This window comes from Cannabis sativa, chromosome 1 (genome assembly GCF_029168945.1).
Source record: "Cannabis sativa cultivar Pink pepper isolate KNU-18-1 chromosome 1, ASM2916894v1, whole genome shotgun sequence".
Taxonomy (NCBI): Eukaryota; Viridiplantae; Streptophyta; class Magnoliopsida; order Rosales; family Cannabaceae; genus Cannabis; species Cannabis sativa.
In genome coordinates, this window is record NC_083601.1 from 22,473,946 (window position 1) to 22,483,463 (window position 9,518).

The 9,518-nt window shown below is 27.7% G+C and overlaps 1 pseudogene; it reads right to left on the minus strand.

The window, feature by feature from the left end:
• Positions 1–2,421: 2,421 nt before the first annotated feature.
• LOC115704280 (GDSL esterase/lipase 5-like) lies at positions 2,422–5,927 on the minus strand (annotated as a pseudogene).
• Positions 5,928–9,518: the final 3,591 nt, after the last annotated feature.

Sequence of the window (9,518 nt, forward strand, 5' to 3'; positions counted from 1 at the left end):
GTTTAACACGTGGGATATGATTGTTGGTCACAAACAACAAGAAAAAATCGACCCATATGATGTGGTGCTTAATTGTAAGTGTAATTGTAATATATATATAATTATTTAATTGATGTCAAGCTCAGTGTTAACATATTTAGTTGAATATATATATATATGAGAAGCCAACTAGTTTCTGCCACCTATTAAAAGAGGACTCTTTCTTTTTCGTGTGGGATAGTGATAACTTGGCTGCTCTCACCAACTAATCACACCTTCTTAGACGGCCAAAAATGATAAATATTAGCTTATTGGCTAATTTACTGCGATTTCTTTTTCTTATATATTTTAATATTAATTGATTTTTGATTTTGTTTTTAGTGACACTATTTTTTAATTTTATTTTTGTTTATAAATTTCAAACAGTAATTAAATTTTAATTGAATTATTAATATGTATATATGTATAGAATAGATAACATATTTTGGAGATTTTAATAACACATGTAAACTAAAGATAATTTGTGATAAAATTCTTTTTTGATTTAATTTTTATAGACTTAACTCGTGATTTTTAATTTTGTTTTTGTTTTTAAATTTAAGGCACTTGTTAAATCCTCCTTCAAATATCAATTGTAATTGGTTAAATATCAATTGGAAATCTCTATTCTCTAGTTCCCATATTTTGTTACTTGAAAATTTAGATGACAAAAAAATTAAATATTTTAAAATTATTTGCATCTCTATTTAAATTTGGATTCTAATTTCTCTAGAAAAGCAAAAGAAAAAGACAAATTTTTCTTTGAAGGGTCAAGATATTCTGATTGAATATCAATTTATAAGCTAATATATATAGCAAAGAATCGAAAAATTGAAAATCCCAAAAGGTTTCCATAATATTTAAATATAAATTGACTTGGTTTTTTGATTACCTAATATTTTAGTCTTATATGTCTTAATTTTGATGATCAAATTGCATTTTCTAAAACTACAGATAGAATTGGCCTTTCTTTTTATTCTCTTTGAAGAGAAATCGAAAATGACATTTGGTGTCAGGTTTTTATGACAAGTAATTAAAATAATACAGAAAAATTGTATGACTTGCATTATTTGAATATCTTTTGTTTTTGAAGAAAAAATCATTGATTTATTTTGTTCATATTATCAAAACCTTAACGTCTTACTCTTATTACATCCAGATATAATTAGAAAAACTACAAGGGGCTTAACGATAACGTTAACGCTTTTATTTTATATATTGTAAATAAATAGTACAACATAAGTTGTCAATTTTTAATCTAAAAAATTATTGCATACAAACCCTAATAGGTTGACATATTCGTGATTAAAACAAACACCTCATATACAGCTTGTACACAGCTACAAACCCCTAATTGTGTATTGTTTATTCGACTCAAGAACATAACTTGTGCCTTTCAACAAACGAAGCACATGTCCAAGCCCACATGTCGTTTGATCATGGAAACTAAGCAAAACCATCCAAAATGCCTAAGGTAAAACTAAATGGGATGGCCAAGTGGAAATACCATTTTGTAATAATTAATAGTGATTCGGAGATAGCTATTAAAGACTTATGGCATGATTACTTAGAAGGGAATGTGAATGAATGGTATGGTATTGATTCCAGTTTACTAAATTTTAAAAAGGGAAAAACTAGTGGGACCCACACAAATTAGGGAGAAAACAAAAGAAAATGTTCTCCCCAATTTTATAGAGAATGTCATTCCCTTTCCTTACTTAATTTATTTTAATTTTAATTTTATTAATTAAAAATGAAAAAGACAAATGTATCCTTAAAAATTTATAAACAGAAAATAATTACATGTTCTAATAATGACAATTTTGTCAAATTAAAGCATGCCGATTACCTTTCTTAGTTATGTAAACAAAATAATATGATTTGTTTCTTCATTTAGTAAACATCATAATAAAATATTGTTTCTGATTATTTTCTATTTTAAACCGATACATTTCTCCCATTGATTATTCTGATTCCAATTACAGTTTAGTAAAAGCGCCATTAAAGTTTTGTAAGGGATTGGTTTTGCCTGGAGCATTAATAGAGGGTGGTTATTTATTTATTTATTTTGTAAAACAAGGATAAAAGTAAACTTTTAAATAAAAAAAATATTTTTGGTAAGATTTTAACTCTTACCTTTATCTTATATGTAATATACTTTTAACTATTATCCCGAAACTAATAATATATCTATAAAATAAATATTATTTTTTTATTACAAATATATGTCATAACTAACTCAATTGCAATAAATACTCTACTTTGCTTTTATGTGGATCTGCCCTTGATTGTAATAGTCTCTTTAAGTATTTTTTGAGTTGTAATTTTGTTTTAATTTTTAAACTTTATAATTTTACTGTTCATAATATAGCTAACTGGGTATAACATAACTCATATGGTTAAAGTGCTAACTATACAAACTAATATCATTTGTAATGATTGTGATTGAGGCCTAACTATTTTTTATTAATGAACGTTATTTCGAAAAAGAAAAGAAAAAAAAAAAACCCAAAAGATGACCAAATCCAAAGTCCTATTATTATTATTATTATCATTTAACATTGGAGGAAGGGTATTTGAACTTGAGACGTTCTCATTGTGAGGAGAAGCACATAGGTATATGTATTATTATTTATTCTTCTTATTATATGCACTAGTAATAATGGTTTTTTTTTTTTATAGTTAAGTTTGAGGGTAATTATGGTTATTGGTCAAGTATATCTGCTATTGTGAGTTGGGCCTGGTGGAAGAAGAGGTGTTTGAGATTATATGGGCCGACAGAGGAAGTGGGCCCATAGCCAATTGTTGGTGGATTCTCTGGGTTGCATGGACAGAATCCCACCACACGTAATCATCCACGTCGGGGCATAACTGGTATTCTGTGATGTTCTTTCTGCCTCCGCAGCTATAGATGCCTCCGTACGGTCCAGTTCCACAACAAGCCTTTACTCCGTCCTTAAAACCTTCATAGTCAAACATTTAATCATCATTACCACAATTTCATATTTTCATCATTTCATTTATCATATATATCATATCATATATACACCCCTAAAATGGAAACGGTTTCACCCACCATATCATGTTTTAATATTAATAATATTTTGTTGGCCAAGTAATTTTTTTTATATAAGTTTGGCGATTTACCATTTGAAATTTATTTTAAGTACTAAAAATTATTAATAATTTTTTTAAAATAGAATGTTTAATTTCCAGTCAGTCAACCCAATTTATAGCAAGACTTTGAATACTAAATCTCGATAACAAAAATGTTACTTAAAATAATACTAAAACAAATTTCACTTATAATTCCCACGTATTAAAAGGTGCAGTTATATAATATATAATACACTAAATAATACCGTGTTTGGTGGGATGGTTGATTCTATCATATAACCAATCATAGAAATTGGAGTTGCTATACTTAAACCCTTTAAGCAAGAATTCAAGACTTGTGAGCACAGATCTAAGGGCATTGTTATGAGCTGAAGCAAGAGCAGAAGCCTCTTCCAAACAAACTCCTTGTCCTTCACTTGCTTTTGGGCTTAGAGCTCTAAATATTGGTAAGCACCCAAGAGGACAAAGGCTCAGAAACCCAAATTTCCTACCTCCTTTCTCGTACAACACCTAAACCAAATCCAAACAGAGAAAACATAAAACGACATCGAAATTCATGTCGTTGGTTGTTGGACTATGGAAACGACAATATATTATACCTGCACTGCCTGAGTCAAGTTCCCAATGACCATACCCACGTATTGCTCAGGGTTATATAGTTCTCGTGTCTTTGGATTACCTAAATAACCTGCCATGTAGTCATTACTTCCAATACTAATGAAATAAACTGCTTCTGTTATCACTTTTTGTGCTGACTCTTCTCCCAATTTCTCAACCAACCACTTTTCCACCTTTTCAAAACTTTTCAGCTGGGTTGGAAGATCAATAACCTTTACACAAATACAAAATTATTATTAACAAATATATACTACACCTCAAATTTTTCTATCTCTACAGGGAACATTAAAAATATTGAAATTTACCAATCCTTGATTGGTTTCTGGGAGTACACCAGCTCCACCAGAGGCGAAATTAACACCGTTGATGTAGTCAGCAGAGGGCTGTAAAAATGGAGGAATAATGGGTAGATTTGCATATTCAGCTGCATAAAAATATATAAAATTACATCAAATTTTTTTGGCTATAAAATCAAAATAATATGTATCATATATATTTGGATGTATATGAAATTGTTTACACTGCACAAACCGTCCATACTATTAGTGACTGATTTAGAATATTTACTTTGTGAGAGCTTATTTATCATTAAAAGAAATATTTATGCTTATATTATAAACACTTTTATTAGATTTATCTAGTTTTGTTGGAAATTTTCTTATGATTTTGATCTATAATTATTAAATTAAAAAAATTACATTTAATTTTTAAAAGACAATATTTTTGTTAGTGAGAACTATAGCCCCACATGAATACAAGTAAGTCTATCTCTACGTACCATACTAAACTGCATATAAAATGCGGTTTAAAATTCTTTGCAGTGTGATTGTAATTTAAATTTTTATACCAAGCAGTGTGTTGCGGTTTACAGTTTTAGATTTAATAATTAATTACGGTTTAAAATACGTAAACAACACTATATATTATAAAATTATTACTAATTTTTTACAATAATATCGTATTTTTTTTTCATGTAAGAATAATTATATATAATATATAGGAATAATTATATAAGGCACCATTTTTTTGTAATATTTACATTTTTACGTTCAAAAAATGTTTTTTTTACATTTTTACGGTTTTCCAAAAATTAACACGAAAACAACATAAAATCAACAAGAAAACAACATAAAAGTAACATCAAAATAACAACAAAAAAACAACAGAAAATAACATACACATAACAAAAAATTAACAACAAATGAACAAAATTTCAACATAAAAGACCGTATTTTAAGTAAATAAAATCAAAAAAATCGTAAAAATATTTAAAATTCAGTAAAACCGTATTTTTGTTGTTTTTGTGCATTTGTAAAATTAACCCTAATATATATGTATATTGTATTATTTTTTAAAGATAACTTAATATATTGATTTAATGATTAGTATATGTTAAAATCTTATTAAATTGATTTTTAAATTTTTATTATAATATTTTATAATAATAATAATATAAATCATTCAAACTGCACTGCTGTGTGATATTTGTAATTTGAAGATCTCGCAGTGTATTTGCGTTTTAAAAAATTACAAAAACCAAATATGTACCGGTTTGGTTTTGAAAAAAATTACCGTAAACACTTCTAATATATATGCGTACCTATAAAATCAACAATGATGCGGCCATCGCAGAATCGTCCGGTTGGGGATTTGAAAAATCCGTTTTGACCGTATGGCTCGTAATTTGCTTGGTTCTCAGCGATGGTTTTGATATAATTATTGTTGCCGGGATCGACTGTGGAGTCTCCGAAAATGAACATTGGACTACAAAACACACCGTTTCCTGACACAGAAAGTAAAAGAAGAACACTGATGATTAATTTATCTAAGCTAAACCAATAACTAAGTATAAACTTTGCCATTTCGGATGAATGCTACTAGATAGATAATACTAACCAAATTATTATTATATATACATATAAATAGAGATAATTTCAAATAAAAAAAAACACATACAACAAATCTGAACTTTGAACCAACGGTTTATACAATGTGACGGCACTCTATTTTACTATATTATATTGAGAACTACTATTAATAGAACATGGAAGAATCTATATTATATTGATGAGAAAAAGGTCATTTCGGATCAAAACCGCTCTCTAATATTGATGGGAAGAATCTATATTGATATGAAAAATGCCATTTCTAGTAAAGTTATATAATAAGAGAGTCTTTGACAAGAGTTGTTCAAAATAATTTGATTATAAATAATATTATGAAAGAGAATATGATTGTAGGAAAATATGTAAACTGTGTTTGACTGTGTAGAGTAAGTTAATATGTAATCATATTCTTCTTAATTAAATTACACCGTTTGGTTAAGTACATGAATCTTATATATTATTTTTAAAAATTAAAATAATATTTCTTTATTATATCTATTTAATGTTAATTATACATAAAAATAAAATAATTATTTATTAAAAAAATATATTTATTAATTAGTAAATATTAAATTTTATTATATTTTTATTAATTAAAATAAATATTTCTATATATTTTATCATTATGTTATTTATTTTTGTTTGCTATATCATTTATGTACACTATTCGCATAAAAAATTATATAGAATGAATATATATATTATTGTTAATGATATAAAATTAATTCAGTAAAAGAAAAACTGATTTCACAAACTATATATATATCATAATATTTTGTTTATAAAAAATATAATATTACTAGTAATTAAATTTATTTATTAATTCAAAAATTCTATTCAAATTAATATAACAAAAGGTAATAATTCAATGCTATCTTTTTTTAATGTGTCAACATTACCATAGTTATATTACTAATAAGAGAATAACATTTCAAGGCTAAACTCTCAAGACAAACAAGATAATGTTTCACATTACCATTCACTTACTAGTATTAACTCATTCCAAACAGCCTCTATGTATAAAGTGTTCGATAAATAATTTAAAATTAGTTTATTGTATAATTTATGAGATAATTCAAATATATATATAGAGAGAGATATAGCTAAAAATTAAATTTGGTACAACCAAACTTTTAAAATACATATTATAATTAAAAAAAAAATTACGACATAAATATTGAAATTTATGAATTTGTTACTAATTAATAAGTACCTAAATTTAAAAAATAACAGCAAGAATACTTAAATCTTTAAAATAAAGAATTTCATTAGTGCATAGGGCTCTATGAAATGGGGTTAACATTTCAAACCAATTTCATTAAAATCATTATCCAAAATGAACAATGACTATATAACATTATTTATTTATTTATTTTGGAAAAATGTACTTTATATTATAAAATAATATAGAATAATATAAAATAAGTAAGAAGAAAAAAAGAAGAAGAAGATTAAGAGAGAAAGAGAAAGTGAATGAGAATTTCTGAGTTGTTTATTCCAATGGGGTGAACCCCTATTTATTCAAATATAAGAGTGAAATATTAAGAAACTAAGAAAAAGATGAATGTTAATTACAATTAATGGTAATAAAAAAAAGATTTAGACATCCACATAATTATTAATATTTATAACACTTCCCCTTGGATGTCCATAATAATTGCTTTATTAAAAATCTTGATGAAAACTTGATCAAAGGAAAAAGAGTATAGTATAAACTAACTCCCCCTCATTTAGGCATTTGTGGAGATCTTTTAATCGACGAATTTTGATCTTGTCTGTCGTCTTCTCAAATGTTGATGTTGGTAATAACTTTGTGAATAAGTTTGCAAGATTGACACTTGATTGAATTTGTTGAACACCAATATGCATTTTCTTGAAACGTATAAAGAAGAATTTGGTGAAATGTGTTCTAATTCTATCTCCTTCAATGCACTCTCCTTTTAGTTGAACGATACAAGCAGTATTATCTGTTGGAAATTATTTTACCAGGATCTTAGATCTACTCACAAGTATGTTTATTAACATCCTAAATATGAACTTTCTAAAACGATGAAATAAACACATATAAAGTTTAAGAAACCTTACATTGGGTGCAGCGGAATAATATGACTCCTTCCGTTCAGATATCTAGCCCTTGATTCCTTTCTGTAGCAGAGCATTATCAATATCTGAACCTGGATCTCTTTCTCTGAATCTTTGATGCTGAATCTCCTTTGTTGATGATCTTTCTTCACGATCTTCCTCACTATGATTGAGGTATCACTTGATGTGTGTGGGCACTACTCTAATCACTAAGAGAGGTTCGAAATATTGAGGAAGAAAAGAGAGAGAGAGTGGCGGCTAGAGAAGAGAGTGGAGGCTCAGGTTTTTCTGATTCAGAAAGTGTGTTATTTTCCTGAAGCCTTCACTATCTATTTATAGCATTCCTCTAGGGTTTGATTTGAATTATATGGCATTAAAATAATGAAAAAATCATTTAAAAAAGCTACAAAGGTGGCCGGCCATACACTTAATGGATTGGGCCTTGGGCTTTGCAATTTTGCAATTTTAACACCTTTTGTATCTGATTTTCTCAAAAATACCAATTTCCTAATTCAATCATTTAAATGTCAATTCTAACTATTTAATAACTATAAATAATTATTAAATAATATTGTCATTTATCATATTTATTAATTGAACCATACAAAGTATCATAATTAACAAATATGCCCCTATAAACTCTTTCTTTACAATTTCGCCCTTACTTAGTGAAAAATTCACAAATAGACATAGTCTAATTTGAGAATTATAATTGATTAATCAAAACCAATTACATGAGTCTTACAAGCAATATTATCTCAACTAGTGGGGGGACCATGGGTCTATATAACCGAGCTTCCAATAAGTAGATCAAGAATTTAGCACTAAAATTCACTAACTTATTAATTCTTCGTTGAATCCACGCATAGAACTCGAATTGCACTCTCAGTTATATAGAATGCTCTATATGTTCCACCATATAGACACATCATTAGTTATCCATTGTTATAATCCTAATGTGATCAATGATCCTCTATATGAATGATCTACCCTGTAAAGGGATTAAATTACCGTTACACCCTACAATGTATTTATTCCTTAAAACACTTGACCCCGTATAAATGATATTTCAGCTAATGTGAAATGAGTACTCCACCATTTATGTTCGTTTGGTCAAGCTCGAAGGAGATCATCCTTTGCTTACTATTCGCCAGATAGAAGCTATAGATTCCATGTTTATGCTAGCGCTCCCACTCAATTGCACTACCGTGTTCCCAAAATGTACGTATCACACGACCTAAAAGTAGGCTTAACTAACAAATCAAAGAACACGAATAGCCTTTCAAGATTGAGCCTAATCATATCAGGATTAAGATCATTTGATCTAGGATCAACTAGGCGATATTGACTTGAATAGATATTACGGTAAGTTTAATAAATCTAAGTCAAAGTTCAATATCGGTCCCTTCCGATGCATACTCCATGCATCCAACCTGAGCTTTACTTTAACCAATGTTGGAAAGAACATAGTATTTCTCCAAATACAAGTAAACTCTTGTTGTAGATTATCATATCGGTAAAACCACTGTGTACGATAAATCTAGGAAACTTTATTCACATAGTCATGTTTACTTTCCAATGTGTTGACGGCACAATAAACGGGATCAAGTATGTGAAAAGGGTTTCGAGATGAATTTATACATTATGTACATATAATCATGAAATAAATCATGTGAACCATGCAACATTAAATGTTATTTACGATCTATATTAATAAACAAATACGATTATATTGAAATGAGTTTTATTTAGGGCATAAAACCCAACAAACTCCCACTTGCACTAATATAAAACAAA